Below are 16,035 nucleotides of genomic sequence, written 5' to 3' on the forward strand. Positions count from 1 at the left end.
CTTAAGGGACAACATCATCAGGTAATCCCAATTCCATGTGATAAAGAAGATAATTTACCTACAATAATAATGTACAATTTTAAAAATTGCAATGCATTTGTGTATTTACCTATATTTGAACCAGTTCATCCCATCTTTGTCTTCCCAAGTATCTACTTTTCAAATTCTGTCTTTTTATATTCCCAATGGGTTCACAGCAAACATCTTACCAGTGTGAACACTTTGTCTTTAATACACATTCCGTTTCTGCTTTCTGATAACCTGTGTTCCCTAGCAATGTTTTACATAGGCTGCTGTAGTGTTTCAATGCATGCAACCCACCTAAATCCTCCCAAGGATCTTGCTGAATTTTAAAAAAATATTTATATTTGAGCTTAAGTGGAAACAGTATCTTTATTTTATTTTTGTGTGGTTCTGAGGATCAAACCCAGTGCCTCATGCATGCTAGTGAGCACTCTACCACTAAGCCACAACCTCAGTCCCTTTGCTCATCTTTTAAAATTATTTGTTCTTCTGATGGCTCTAAGCCAACATCTATGAAATCTATCAAAACAGGATGTGTTCGTTTTCATTGTAGATCCATTGGCTAGCATAGATTCCCAAACATAATAGCTAATGAAGGCATCTAACCTTGAGGCTTTATGCTTCTACCAAGGACTGCCTTTTGAAGAATTCTTGGTCCCAGGAACATAACGGTTGGTTTAGCTCCGCACATTGTAGTTATCACCATAATTGGCTAGACCATCCATGGAACTGATTTTGGGTATAAGGAGACAACACTGACCTAAGTAATATGTGGGCAACCGGGAATATGTATTGAACATTACTGGGGTCCCAAAACAATGTCGACATTGAGAAGGGAGCTGGAAGCAAGTCAGAAAATCTCCTGTCTTTCTGGACATCATATTCTAGTGGGCAATGAAAGACAATAAACCAACCAAACCATATCAGAGAGAGGTAAGGACTATCAAGAAAACTGAAACAAGACCAACTGATACAGGGTAACTGGGTAGCTCCTTAGAATGGATGGACAGGGAAGTTCTCTCTGAGGAGGTGACATGAATGATAAGATGGAACCAGCCAAGTGAAGAGCACTACAAAAGCACCTCATGAGAGTAATCAGCTGGGCAAAGGTCTGCAGTGGAACTGCAGATGTTCTGATGGTGTGGCTGGAGAGTAGCAAGGAAGAAGGAAAGTGGGAGATGAGGTCAGAGAGGCCACAGTGGCTGAATCACTCTGCAATCTAGGTAAAGAGTACGAATTCTAATCCTAAGCCTCACGGGAGGTCATTGGAGGATTTTAGGTATTTTTTCCAGATACCTAATACGTGGACAGGAAAATAGAGACAGGAGTAAGGGATATTTGGAGCAACTGTGAAATAATTGACTCTAATAAAATGTGACAGTTTTTGGTAGGACCTATGTACCATATGGATGCTTGAGGGTTTCCAATCTTTAATAAAACTGAGAAGAGAATATGGAAGGACCTCAGTGACAGATAGTATGGTAGGGTGAACGAAGATGAGTCCCAGTCATCCTGATCAGTACAAAATGTAGGGATGGGGTTGTCCCTTAGGACAATAAGCTTAGTATAAACACTGATGGTTTAGGTCGGGGAGGACTTGATGCTATGTTATACCAAGGCTCTTTAGGTTCTTCAGACCACATTTTAGACTAGTTTTAGAGTATATGATGATGCTGAGACTGCAAGATAGAATTAAGTGCATGGAAAACAACATTGTGATGAAGCTTGGGAACAGGAGTGGCAAACAGCATTTGAACCTGCATATTTCAGTATGTACAAATTATACTGCTCTCAATAATAATCTTACCACATGCTATAAAGTTTGATCTAGAATGTCCCATAGTCTCCAGCTTGGCACTAGAGGGAAATGGTGGAACCTTTAAGAGGTGAGGCCTAAACCAGGATAAATGTTGTATGTCTATAAGCCCAGCTACCTGGGAGGCTGAGCAGAATGATCTCAGGTTCCAGGATGGTCTGAGCACCTGCGCAAGATACTGTCTCAAAATAAGATTTTAAAAGAGGAGCTGGTGACAGCTCATAATCCTTACTACCAGAAAAAAACGGGGGATGCCTAGTAGGATATCTTCTGGTCATTGAGGTTTGAGGGTTCCCAGTATTGAAGGGGAAAATAGGACCCAATATGTCCTCTTCCCCACCCTTCTCTCTCTTCTATCCAGGTCATAATGTAAGCAGCTTGTTCCACCATGAACTCCCTTTCAACATGTGCTGCCTTGCCAACTGACTATGGACTGAATCATCCAAAGCTGTGAAACAAAAGAAATCCTTTCTCTTTTATAGGGTGATTATCTCAGGTGTTTGTTATAGTAACAGAAAGCTAACAATACACCACATTCCTCCTGGTTTTAGGCCTACTGCTTTTCAATGATGTGGACTTGACAAACCTCCAAAACAGTGTGGCCTTTGAAGAAATCAGGGGGAAGAAGGAAGAACATTAATAACATTGATCTTTCCCAATACATCCTTTCCTAGTGACAAGACAATCCCTGGGCAGCAAGCAAACATCACCCAATGATAGGACATCCCTGGAAAGGGCAAGCATTGATCCTTTCCCAATATATCCTTTCCTGTGGCAGTGCAATAGACCCTCCACTATTGCCCTGTAAAAACACTGCTTAGTTAAAAAAAATTATAATTTTTGTAATGAGGACACTGGAAGGCGAGCTACACCCAGGCAAGGACACCATTACCCTTGGTGCAGCTACCTCTTCCCATGTCCCATTCATTGAGTTTCTAGAATGAGGGGGCCTGGGCTCCACTGCCTCTACCTCCTCAGGTTGTCCATTTGAGGAGCCCCAGGTTACATGGCGGATGTACAGCAATGCAGTTTCATTTCTGATTGACACAGGGGCAAGCCATTCACTTTTGACACAATGGCATGGGCCCACTTTTTTGGCAGACACCCCCATTATAGGACTCTCAGGAACCCCTACATATCCACTAAAGACACTCCAGTTTTTTGCACAATTCGATCCTTCTCATTATCCATTCTTTTTTTTTTTTTTTTTTTTTTTTTTAATATTTATTTTTTAGTTATTGGCGGACACAACATCTTTGTTTGTATGTGGTGCTGAGGATCGAACCCGGGCCGCACGCATGCCAGGCGAGCGCGCTACCGCTTGAGCCACATCCCCAGCCCCTCATTATCCATTCTTTATAGTTATGCCATGTTGCCCTTCTCCCTACTGAGACAGTAGCTGGTCCACAAAGTAAAAGCCTCAATCATCATCCCCCCTTTAAATTCCACTACCATCTTCTTAATACATTCTGGCCCAGATCTAGTCCCTGAGTCCCCGAAGTATCTGATTGTTCTTTGCCCATTGGAATTAACTCCACAGTATGGGATACTTCTCAACCTAAAATAGCTAAACACCACTCTCCTGTTCATATCCAACTAAAAAATACCACTATGTTCCCTTCCCCAATATCCATTAACTCCCTGACTCTCAGAGGTTTAAAGCACATCAATCATCTCCCACTTGTTACAGGTCCATCTCCTCATACCAACCACCTTTCCTCACACCTTCCCCATACTCAGAATAAAGAAACCCAATGGCCAATTCTGGCTAGTACAGAATGTCAGGAAAATCAATGGGGCAAGTGTTCCCACATATCCTGCAGTATCCAGTCCCTATACCCTTATCTCATATCTCAGCCTCCACCACACATTTCTCAGTGCTCCACCTGAAAGCTACCTTGTTCACTATTCCCCTCCATCCTTCCTCATGCTCACTTATGCCTTTACCTGGACTGACCCAGGCACTAATGTGTCTCAGCAGCTCACCTCAGCTCCTCTCCCACAGGGCGTCCATGATAGTCCCCAATTCTTTGGCCAGGCTCTCCAACAAGACATGCCCACCTTAAATTTATCCCCCAGCCATCTCATACAACATGTAGATGATCTCCTGCTCCGTAGCCCATCCCCCAAATTGTCCAAACATCACCAACACCCTACTTATTGCCCTGGCCTCCTAGGGTACCAGGTCTCTCAATCTAAGACCCTGCTCTGCTCCCCTCAGGTGCAATAGTTAGGTATCCTACTGACCCCCCAACTCCCATACAATACCCTCAGAATGACTCCAGGCCTTAAAGAACATTCCCCTATCTTCCACTAAAAGAGATAAGCTTGCCCTCTTAGGCCTTTTTCATTATTTTCACATCTGGATACCCAAATTCCCTCTCATACCCAAATCCTTTTATGAAGCCTCAAAAGGGAATCTTTTAGATCTTCTTCCATCTCCCCATTCCTTTTCTTCCACCATTTCTACTCTCCAGAATTCTCTTCTGGAATCCTTAACTCTTTATTTACCAATCCCTAATAAGCCTTTCTTCCTGTCACTCCACTCAGACAAAAAGAACAAAGGAGTCCTTGGGACTTCTTTACCAGAAATCAGGGAAAGGGAATATCCCCCACCCCAGGACATTCTCATCCAAACAATTAGATTAGTTTATCTAGGTTGGCCCTAAGGCCTAAAGTTTTTACACACTGTAGATCTACTGATCCCTGAGGCCAGAATAATTTTTTTTTTTGACATTTGCATTATGTCAGCCTTTTTCTATTCTTATCATACACTCTCTTTCAGAACTTCTCAGCTGCTGGTCATTTCTCTCCATTCCACCAACATTCCCCCAACCAGAGTACAATGACTGCATGCACAACTCTTGGATCCCCTAACTAGCAGCAAGACTCCCTATTAAACCCTGTACTCTTCTCCCAACAAAAACCCCCTCTGCCCCTGTGTTTTCTCACTCTTCTCCTGACACCCTTGATTTCTTTTTTTTTTTTTTTTTTTTTAATATTTATTTTTTAGTCGTAGTTGGACACAATACCTCTATTTCATTTATTTATTTTTATGTGGTGCTGAGGATCCAACCTGGGTCACCCCACCCACCCCCCCCACCCCCGTGCAAGGAGAGCACTCTACTGTTGAGCCAAAACCCCAGCCCCACCCTTGATTTCTTAATGAACCCCTTTTCACATATAACTAATCAGCCAATCCCTGACTCCCCAGACTGGTTCATAATCGGAAGCTCCCAGAAAGAGTCCTTGTTAAATATGGAAAATGTCAAACTCCAAAATACTGTGGCATGGAAAGAGGGAGTAAAGAAAAAAACAGCATATTGATGGCATTGATCATTTCCCACTGCATTCTTTAACAGTGACAGAAAAATCCCTAGAAAGGAAGCCAGAGCATTGATCCTTCCACAAATAAATCTTTTCCCAGTAACACTACAATGGGACTCTGAAGGGAAACAGTTAAACACTGAATGCTAACCCAAGACACTCCATTATTCTCCAAGTAAAAATATTGTACAGTAAAAACAAATTTTCAAATTCTCCCAAACCTGTATCCTGAGTCCTCATTAATTAAGTCACCTCTCTGTAACCTACATAAGCATTGATTCCCCATTGGCCCATGGCTCATTTTCAACCTTCTGAGAAGTGGGTTCATCAGAGGCAGCACCCTGTTCCTACATAAAAGCTGTGCTGATCCATGAAGTTTGTATCCAGCCTGGTCCTTTTCTGCTAACAGTCCCCAAACCTTGGAGGCTATGCTATACTTCAAGGAAAGATTACAGCAGATTCTTCTTTTGTCCTCACCCATTTAATTGAGGCTGCTCCCCTCCCCTCAGGCACCACATCTCAACAAGCTGAACTTGCTGCTCTCACTCGAGTTTTATCATGAGCCAGAAACAAATCAATCAATTTTTTTTTACTGATTTCAAATACACTTATAACATAATTCATTCTAACATCCTAATCTGCAGGGAAAGAGGTTTTCTTCCTCAGGCAGGAATTCTAATGCTAATTACATAAGAAATTTGCTTGAAGCTGCTCCTTTATTCCACAAGATGGCAGAGTTGCACTGTAAAGGACATCAGGCTGGCAAGTGTTAATTTCCTTAGGAATAATACAGAGGACTGGCTAGTGAAGCAGGCTGCTCTCTTTCACCACCACCCTCAATCATCACAAGCCTCTATGTCCACAAATCTCCAGTTTCTCCCTGATGAAACTAAAGTACTATTATCTTACCTACAAAATTTACTCCACCCTGATATGCGCTCCCTCCAGTGATTCCTGAAGAATTCACTACACCTACCCTCTTCAGATTTACAGTATCTCCCACAAGTTCCTCAATCCTGCACCACTTGTCTCAAGGATAACCCCAACCATAATGTGAGACCACATCCATTTCCTACACACCAAGCTAGGGAGACCTTCCTGCCACAGACTGGCAACTTGACTTCACCCACATGTCCCCTGTAAGAAAAACAAATACCACCTAGACTCAGTAGACACCTTTACTGGATGGGTCAAAGCCTTTCCAGCTAACAATAAGAAGGCTTTTACCACTGCAACATAATTTCCCAAGAAATAATTCCATGTTTTGATTTACCTGCCTCTCTCCAATCTGATATAGGCCCCCAAGTTAATTTCTTTATTACCCGAGAATTGGCTAAAGTTGAAATATAAAATAAAATTTCCTCATTCCCTATCATCTGCAGTCCTCAGGAAAGGTTGAAAAAACAAATAGTACTTTAAAGGCAACCTTAACCAAATTAAGTAGTAACATTCCTTGGATTTGATTAAGCTCCTCCCTTTGACCCTTCTCTGGATCCAGGTACTGCCCCCAAATCCTCTTATGATCATCCCCTTTGAACTAATTTATGGGAGAAGTTGCTCCCCCACCATTCAACCTCAACCACCTAGCATTCCTCCAGATGTCCCAAAAGACCTCCTACCTCACCTCAGGGATGCCTTCTGGAAATATGCCCACACTCATCTTCCCACACTAGATCTTCAGGGGCCCCTCCTACTATTTCCATAGGGGACTTAGTTTAACTCTCCCCTTTCCTACCTGTAGTCCCCTTACAAAGATAAAAAAAAATGAAAGTGCCCTTTTAAGGTGATTCTGGCCACACCTACAACAGCCAAACTACAAGGCCACCCATCCTGGATCCATTTAAGCAATTTCAAATCTGTTCCTGCTAATGCCACTTATCATTCTGTTCTCACAGGCCTCATCCGACTACACATGACCTACCTCCCAGCCATTCCTGAGAAAACCACTGACCCTCACACCCAGAATTCTTAGTGTTGCTCTCTCAGATATCATTCTACCTTTTTTAAAATATATTTTTAGTTATAGTTGGGCTCAATACCTTTATTTTATTTCTTTATTTACACATGGTGCTGAGGATCAAACCTAGCGCCTCGCATGTGCTAGGCGAGTGCTCTACTGCTAAGCCATAACCCCAGCCTCTACTACCTTTTCTTAATAGCACTCAAGAGTCAAATTAAATTCATCATATTTACTCCCCCTTCATCTTTCTACTCTACAAACATTAGAACTCATTTGAGATCCCTGGCTTCAAGGAATATACATTGTCCTGACGCCCACCAAGATATCTCTCTTTGTGTTTTCCACATATCATCTTTAACTTCACAAACTGCCACACTGGACCAGAAACAGCAGAGACAAGAAGTGGCTGATGTATTCAGTGAGAATCCTCTCCCTATGGCAAAAATGTTAATGTCTTGAACCTGGAAGCCTCCATGTCATGGGGATAGGCTAAGAAAACAAGAGAGATAACTGGGAGCAATTGAGAAAAACAGGTCAGTTTGTTATTCCTCTTAGATGTTCCTCATGCTGGTCTTCATAATATGCACAACTGTGAGCATGGCTAGAGACACAGGCATATAGGGCCCACATTATACAGCCTGTCACTGCTCACCCAGTGACATGGTTTGATCCTCCCGCTTCAATCTGTCTTAATTCCAAGCCTTCTTTCCTGGTCCTTTCTTGACTTCCAGACTTCCCAACAATCTTTGTTCAATTATTCAGGACTCTACTCCTGAACCCCTCTCTTTGCATTTCTCACAGAAACTCATATTGTTATCACACTGGGCCTCAAAATTTGGCTTACATATGTACCCAAAATAACAGGATCAAGAGGCCAGGCTTATTTTCCTCCCTGGCAGAGGCTCACCTTCGTGCCAGGAAATTAATCTTAATTATTCATTAAGCAGACCCATTTGCTCTTACCATTGGCACAGAAATAATTCACCAAAAGTTTTGCAATGGACTGAAGGTGATACACCCCATCTTTGGAATTTTCTGTTGCAGGAAAACAAGTTATAGATTGGGGTTCTCCTGGGGAACGGACTGATGCTGAATCTAGAACTTTGGGATGAAAATGACTTTATAGGGACAATTTAGGTATGTTTATAGAACTGTTTTACAATCCAACTCCACTAGATACTGGTCTAAGGGAGAAATATCACCTGCCATGAGAGTGCACTTTGGGCCAATTCAGGACACGATTTGGAAAATAGGTCTGACTGAGGAGACTTGGGATCTGGAATGGTGATTCTCAATATAATAAGTTGAAAAATGTTATCTATCGTAACATTTCCTTCCATAAGGAATTGTACCTCACAGTATGTGTATTAAATCCCTATGTTTTAGGGTCCAGATCCATTCAAATACAATACCATGCCATAAAAAAATCTATATTATGTTAAATGTGTAAAGTGTATGCTACAACAACATTTGAACTCTATGGCAAAGTTCAGCACAAACTATTATGAATCTCAAAAGGCTCCTTGTAAAATTAAAAGAACCATGGCAGGAGGCCCCTTCAGTAGCATTCATGCAGGAACTACTGAGGCACCTGAAACACCACGCTAAATGGCTCATCTGGTGCCTGGAGCTGGGACTGCTGTTTTGACTGGCATCATTACCTCTGCCTCCACTGCAGCGGAGGCATTGCATCAGCAGGTCTAAACACCCATTACCTTCAACAATTCCATAAGAATGTTACCAATACCTGACAAACTCAAGAACATATAGATCCGGATCATTCAAACAAAATTCAACAACTAAAAGATTCTACTATTTGACTATAGAATAAGTACAAGATTTATGATGGGCTCAGAGACTTCAGTGTCATTGTAACATCACCCAATTTGATGACACTGAGATTCAATGGCAAAATGTATGGAATCACCTAATGGGACTTGATCCTTTTCATAGAAATTCTTATTTGGATTAAAATTACAATCTCAGGTTCTGCCATAGCTAATGCAAAAACACCTATTTTTGGTAAGAAATTTGGGGCAGTTTAGCTAAAGGGATTTCTTCCCTCAAGCCTTTGAAATACTTTTCTACACTTATAGCTGGGCTACTAGCTATAACTATACAGTTAATTTCTGTTCTTCTTCTGCAGGGTCTGTCAAGCAGGATGGAAATGATTAAAACATCAGGAAAATATGGTTCAAATATTAATCATGCTCGCAATGCTCCAAAGGACCCGAACTCCTGAGATCATGGAAAGTGCACCTTGAGTTTGAAAGGGATACGATGGCCTTGATTAAGGGAAATAGGCTCCCCAATGATAGGACCTGCTAAAATTGTTTTCCTACCACTAGCAAATCAGTTAATCTTCACTGTTATTATAATTATCTTTCTTCTCTCTATTTTAAATTGTGTACAAAAAATTTTCTTAATGAGGTGACCGACCTGGCTCAAGCCCCCTCCAGAACACAGTCCGAATTTCTGAAACCACAAAAGGAGGACTGTGCCTGAACCCCACGTCTACTCCCACATATACTCCTCTTAAGCCTCATCCACCAGAGAACCCATATTCTTTTGCAGAACTCTGAAATCAGGGGTCCTCCTACTTCACACCTTCTCGGAAAGAAGCAGCCAGATCTGAAATCATTGCCCTATTCATTATGCCTACCCAGAGTCTGGAATGAAGGATATGCAAATGACAACCCCCCAAAACAGTGTGGCCTAGGAAGAGGGAGGGAGGGAAAAGGCAGAACATTGATAACATTGATCCTTTCCCAATACTTCCTTTCCCAGTGACATAAAAATCCCTGGGAAGGAAGCAAACATCACTAGGTGACAAGACATCCCTGGAAAAGGGCAAGCATTGGACCTGTCCCAATATATCCATTCTCAGTGATAGGACAATGCACCCTCCATTCTTGCCCTATGAAAACACTGCCAGTAAAAACAAATTTCTAGTTTTTGCAACCTTTTTCCTGAATGCCCACGTGCTGCTAAAGTCTTCAATGGGTAAGTTACCTCCCAGTGTGTAACCTATATAAACCCAGACCAGCAGCCATTTCTAACCAAAAAGTCTGCCCATCTAATGCCTGACTCCATAGCTGAATAAAAAGTTTTGCTGAATTCATGAGGTCTGCACCCGTCTCCACCATTTTGTTCTTATATCCTAAAACTATAGTAGCTGTGGATACCCTTGATTTCTCAGAGAACTTATGGAATGATCTGGCTTGCAGATACTCACTGTATGTACTTAGTCTCATATTACATGCCAGTATTATACAAGTAAGCTATCTGAGGTATGCAATTGAACTAGAAAGAAAAAAAAAATACCCTGAAAAAGCTGACATAGTTCAAGCCATATCTTTATACTGCCAATCCCTCTTAGATAAGCATTATGCCACACACAACCAGCAAATATATATATATTATATATATATATATATATATATATTCCATAATTAGCAGTGTAAGAGATGGGAACAAATGGCCTCTATATGCAATATTTAGCTTTATTTATGAGCAATTTTTTCTATATATGCACTTGTCTTCCTGTGGGTTCTTGACATTGTGAATCAACTATCTACTTACTCTCTCTAAAGAAGTCCACAAATTAAATAAAGGTTCACTGAAAACTAACAGAACATTTAAAAAAAAAAAAAACAGCTTACCACATTTCGGGTGGGGTGGCACATGCCTGTAATCCCAGCAGCTCGGGAGACTGAGGCAGAAAGATGGCAAGTTCAAAGCAAACTTCAGCAATGGCAAGGTGCTAAGCAACTCAGTGAGACCCTAGGTATAAATAAAACATAAAATAGGGCTGGTGATGTGGCTCAGTGGTAGAGTTCCATCCCTGATAACCCCACCACCACCAAAAAAAAAGTTTACCACCAAGGAAAATCATTAAATCCCAACTCAGTGCTCATATATATATTATTACCAACTCAGTCCTGACTTACTTTATCACATTACAAGAGAAATTGGTAATACAAACACTCTCCAGGGCATAAAAAGCAAAAGCAATTTAGATAAATTTGGGCTGAACAGACACACCTGTTCCTTGGGTGCATAGCATAACCACAATGCTTTTTCCACAAGCCTCTCTTTGCATGTCTACACAAATCCATCAGATTAACTTAATTCACAATACTTCAGCATAAACTATCATCAATGGAAAAACATGCAATATATCTTACAATGTTGCATTTCTTTAAAATATGACAAAAAGAAAAGTGAGCTGAAAACCCAGAATCTAAAATAGCTATCCATACACTACAAACACATTAATGGGTGACAAAATGAAATCATTTGACAAAAAAGAAAATAAGAATTAAGATTTTTATCTCCACTGTATAGAATTCATGACAGTTTTTGGGTTTCCAACCTAGGTATTTTTTAAAAATTATATATATATTTTTAAATTTATATATACACATTTAATTTATATGTGTTTATTTTTTATATATGTATTTAATTTATATATATAATGAGCCAGGTGCAGTAGAATACACCTGTAGTCCCAGAAACTCAACAGGTTGAAGACGGAGGATCACAAGTTCAAGACCAGCCTCAGCAACTTAGAAAGGCCCTAAGCAACATATGAGACACTGTCTCTAAAAAAATAATAATAATAAAAAGGGATGGGGATGTGATGTAATGGGAAAGTGTCCCTGGTTTAAATTCCAAGGACCTGCCCCCGTGCAAAAAAAAAAAAAATGAATTGCCTCTTTTATTAACACAAAATAAGACCTCAATGAGTTGACTTGTTTCTAACAAAAAGTTAAAATTTAAAACTCCATGTTAACCTCTCTTTTCTTTATGTTATGCTTACTTTTTTATGTTATCCTAATGTTCTAACTATTCTCCTGGCCTTCCACCCAAACATGCAAGACAAAGAATGTGAGAAGCCCAAGATTCTATAGAGGCTGTTTGCAAGGGGGAGGAAGTCACAGTAACTGCCACACTGGATCCTCTTACATAAGAAGACAGAAAGGATCCTCAGTGCCTCTCACAAATGAAAGAGGCTGATGGCAGAAAGTCTACATGACCAAGGAGCTGTCCTCAGGAAATTATAACTTACAGAACTACAACAAAAATACGGAGTACAACCAACAATTAAAAAAAAAAAAAAATACAGAGAGGGAAATTTTACAGTCAGCTAGGTCTTCCACCTCTCTAGAATTGCTTCTAATGTTCAGAGTTCATTTTTCAAAGAATCAACTCATAGAAAAGAAGACCCCTCCTCCTGGAAGTCAAAAGAAAGTAATATCAATGTGTATAAGAATGCAGACTCAAGGCTTGTCCATGAAAAAATGTCTACAATGAAGAGGGGTGGGAGAAGGAGAGTAGAAGAGAGTTACCAGTCTAACCTGGCCCAGCCCAGGCCAAAGAAAATAGGGGTCAAGGAGAAACTAAAGAGAATCTTGGGCCACATCATTCCCCAGAGAATGCACTCAAGGAACTTCCCCCTAGGGCTGGGATTGTGGCTCAGTGGTAGAACATTAGCCCAGCATGTGTTTGGCACAGGGCTTGACCCTCAGCACCACTTCAAAATAAATAAATAAAATAAAAGTATTGTGTCCATCTACAACTAAAACAAAAAAAAAAGAAAGAAAAACACAAAAACTTTTTAATCCCTTTCTGAATCCTTGAAAACTGCAGTAACTTCACTAATCAAATCAACTTCTATGGTTCCAGAACCACTATATTTGCTCAACTTAGATGTCTCTTTCTTCCTTCTCCAGAGATATTAACTATATACGTTAATATAGTAATGTATCCCTGTTCCTGCTAATGCCACTAATCATTCTGTTGTCACAGGCCTCACTGGACTACACATGACCTACCTTCCAGCCATTCCTGAGGAAACCGCTGTCCCTCATTCCTAGAACTCTTAGGGTTTCTGTCTCAGATATCCTTCTACCTTTTTAAAATATTTTTTTTTAGTTATATTGGGCACAATACCTGTATTTTATTTGGTTATTTATATGGGGTGCTGAGGATCGAACCTCGTGCCGCACATGTGCTAGGCGAGTGCTCTACTGTGGAGCCACAACCCCAGCCTCTACTTCCTTTTCTTAATAGCACTCAAGAGTGAAATTCAATTCATCATATTTACTCCCCCTTCATCTTTCAACTCTTCAAACATTAGAAGAGGAGAATGTTCCTGCCTTCAAGGAACATTCATTGTCCTGACCCCCACCCAAATTTATTTCCTCTCTTTGTGTTTTCCACATATCATCTTTAACTTCACAAACTGCCACACCAGACCAGAAACAGCAGAGACAAGAAGTGCCTGGTGTATTCAGTGAGAATCCTCTCTCTACAGGCAAAAATGTTAATGTCTTGAGCCTGGAGGACAAACCCCAGGCCATGGGAATACGTTAAGAGAGATAACTGGGGACAATTGAGGAAAACAGGTCAGTTCATTATTCCGATTAGCATGTTCCTCGTGCTGGTCTTCATAATATGCACAACTGCCAGCATGGCTACAGACACAGAGGCTTATAGGGCCCACATTCTACAGCCTGTCACTGCTCACCCAGTAACATGGTTTGATCCTCCCCCTTCAATCTATCTTAATTCCAAGGCCATCTTGCCTGGTCCTTTCTTGACAACCAGGTCCTCCCAACAATCTTTGTTCAATTATTCAGGACTGTCCTCCTGACCCCCTCTTTGTGTTTCGCTCAGAAACTCATATTGTTACCACACTGGGCCTCAAAACTCGGCTAATATATGTCCCAAAATAACAGGATCAAGAGGCTAGGCTTATTTTCCTCACTGGCAGAGGCTCACCTGCATGCCAGGGAGTTAATGTTAATTACTCATTAAGCAGACTCAATGCTCTTACCATTGCCACAGAAATCATTCACCAAAAGTTTTACAACGGTCTGAAGGTGATAACCCTATCATCGAATCTTTCTATTGTAGGAAAACAAGTTATTGATTGGGGTTCTCCAGGGGAATGACTGATGCTGAATCTAGAGCTTTGGAATGAAAATTACCTTACAGAGACAATTTAGAACATCTGGCTTATAGAGCTGTTTTCCATTCCAACATCACTAGATACGGGTCTAAGGGAGAATTACCACCTGCCATGAGAATGGATTTTCTGCCAATTCAGGACACAGTATGGAAAATAGGTCTGACTGAGGAGACTTTGGGGATCTGGAAGGGTAATTCTCTTTTTTTTTAATTTTTAATTTTTATTGTTGGTTGCTCAAAACATTACATAGTTCTTGATATATCATATTTCACACTTTGATTCAAGTGGGTTATGAACTCCCATTTTTACCCGGTATACAGATTGCAGAATCACATCAGTTAAACATCCATTGATTTACATATTGCCATACTAGTGTCTGTTGTATTCTGCTGCCTTTCCTATCCTCTACTATCCCCCCTCCCCTCCCCTCCCCTCCCCTCCCCTCCCCTCTTCTCTCTCTACCCCCTCTACTGTCATTCATTTCTCCCCCTTGTATTATTTTTCCCTTTCCCCTCACTTCCTCTTGTATGTAATTTTGTATAACCCTGAGGGTCTCCTTCCATTTCCATGCAATTTCCCTTCTCTCTACCTTTCACTCCCACCTCTCATCCCTGTTTAATGTTAATCTTCTTCTCATGCTCTTCGTCCTTACTCTGTTCTTAGTTACTCTCCTTATATCAAAGAAGACATTTGGCATTAGTTTTTTAGGGATTGGCTAGCTTCACTTAGCATAATCTGCTCTAATGCCATCCATTTCCCTGCAAATTCTATGATTTTGTCATTTTTTAATGCAGAGTAATACTCCGTTGTGTATAAATGCCACATTTTTTTTTTTAATCCATTCCTCTATTGAAGGGCATGTAGGTTGGTTCCACAGTCTTGCTATTGTGAATTGTGCTGCTATGAACATCGATGTACCAGTGTGCTAAGAGCCAAGTATATGATGCATGGCATTTTTGGTCGAAAGGTGACGCCAGCTAGCCACTGAGATGATATGATTATGTTAAGATTTGCATTCATATGGATATTGGACTCCTGCTGTTCACCTAGGCCGGCTACAGGACTCCTGGAGAGTTCCCATTGGTTGGGGAAGTACAGTAGGAGGGAGTTCCGGGGGAGGAGCTCTCTCTGCGGGTCTGGGAGGAGGCCGCGTGGGTGGAAAAAATCTTCCCAGGCGGTACCGGACATTGGCGGCAGTTTCAAAAAATAAACTTTGTTCCTGCTTGAGTGGCTCGTGATTTTGTGCCCAGCCAGACTGCGGCACCAGTGTCCCTGTAGCATGCTCTTTTTAGGTCTTTAGGGAATAGACCGAGAAGGGGAATAGCTGGGTCAAATGGTGGTTCCATTCTGGAAGGGTAATTCTCAATATAATAAGTTGAAAAATGTTATCTATTATAACATTTCCTTTCATAAGGAATTGTACCTTCACAGTATGTGTATTAAATCCCTATGTTTTAGGGTCCAGACCCATTCAAATACCCATTCAAATTTTGTGATGCCTCACAAAAATCTATATTATGTTAAAATTGTGTAAAGTGTATGCTACAACAACATTTGAACTCTATGGCAAAGTTCAGCACAAACTATAATGACTCTCAAAAGGCTCCTTGTAAAATTAAAAGTACCATGGCAGGAGGCCCCTTAAGTACCATCCACGTAGGAACTACCGAGGCACCTGAAACACCATGCTAAATGGCTCATCTGGTGGCTGAGAGCTGGGACTGTTGCTTTGACTGCAGCGGAGACACTGCATCAGCAGATCCAAACACCCATTACCTTCAACAATTCCATAAGAATGTTACCGAGACCTGGCAAACTCAAGAACATATGGATCCGGATCATTCAAACAAAATTCAACAACTAAAAGATTCTATTATTTGACTAGGAGAATAAGTACAAGATTTACAATGGGCTCAGAAACTTCAGGGTCAT

The sequence above is a fragment of the Marmota flaviventris genome, chromosome 14 (assembly GCF_047511675.1).
Source record: "Marmota flaviventris isolate mMarFla1 chromosome 14, mMarFla1.hap1, whole genome shotgun sequence".
NCBI classification, from domain to species: Eukaryota; Metazoa; Chordata; class Mammalia; order Rodentia; family Sciuridae; genus Marmota; species Marmota flaviventris.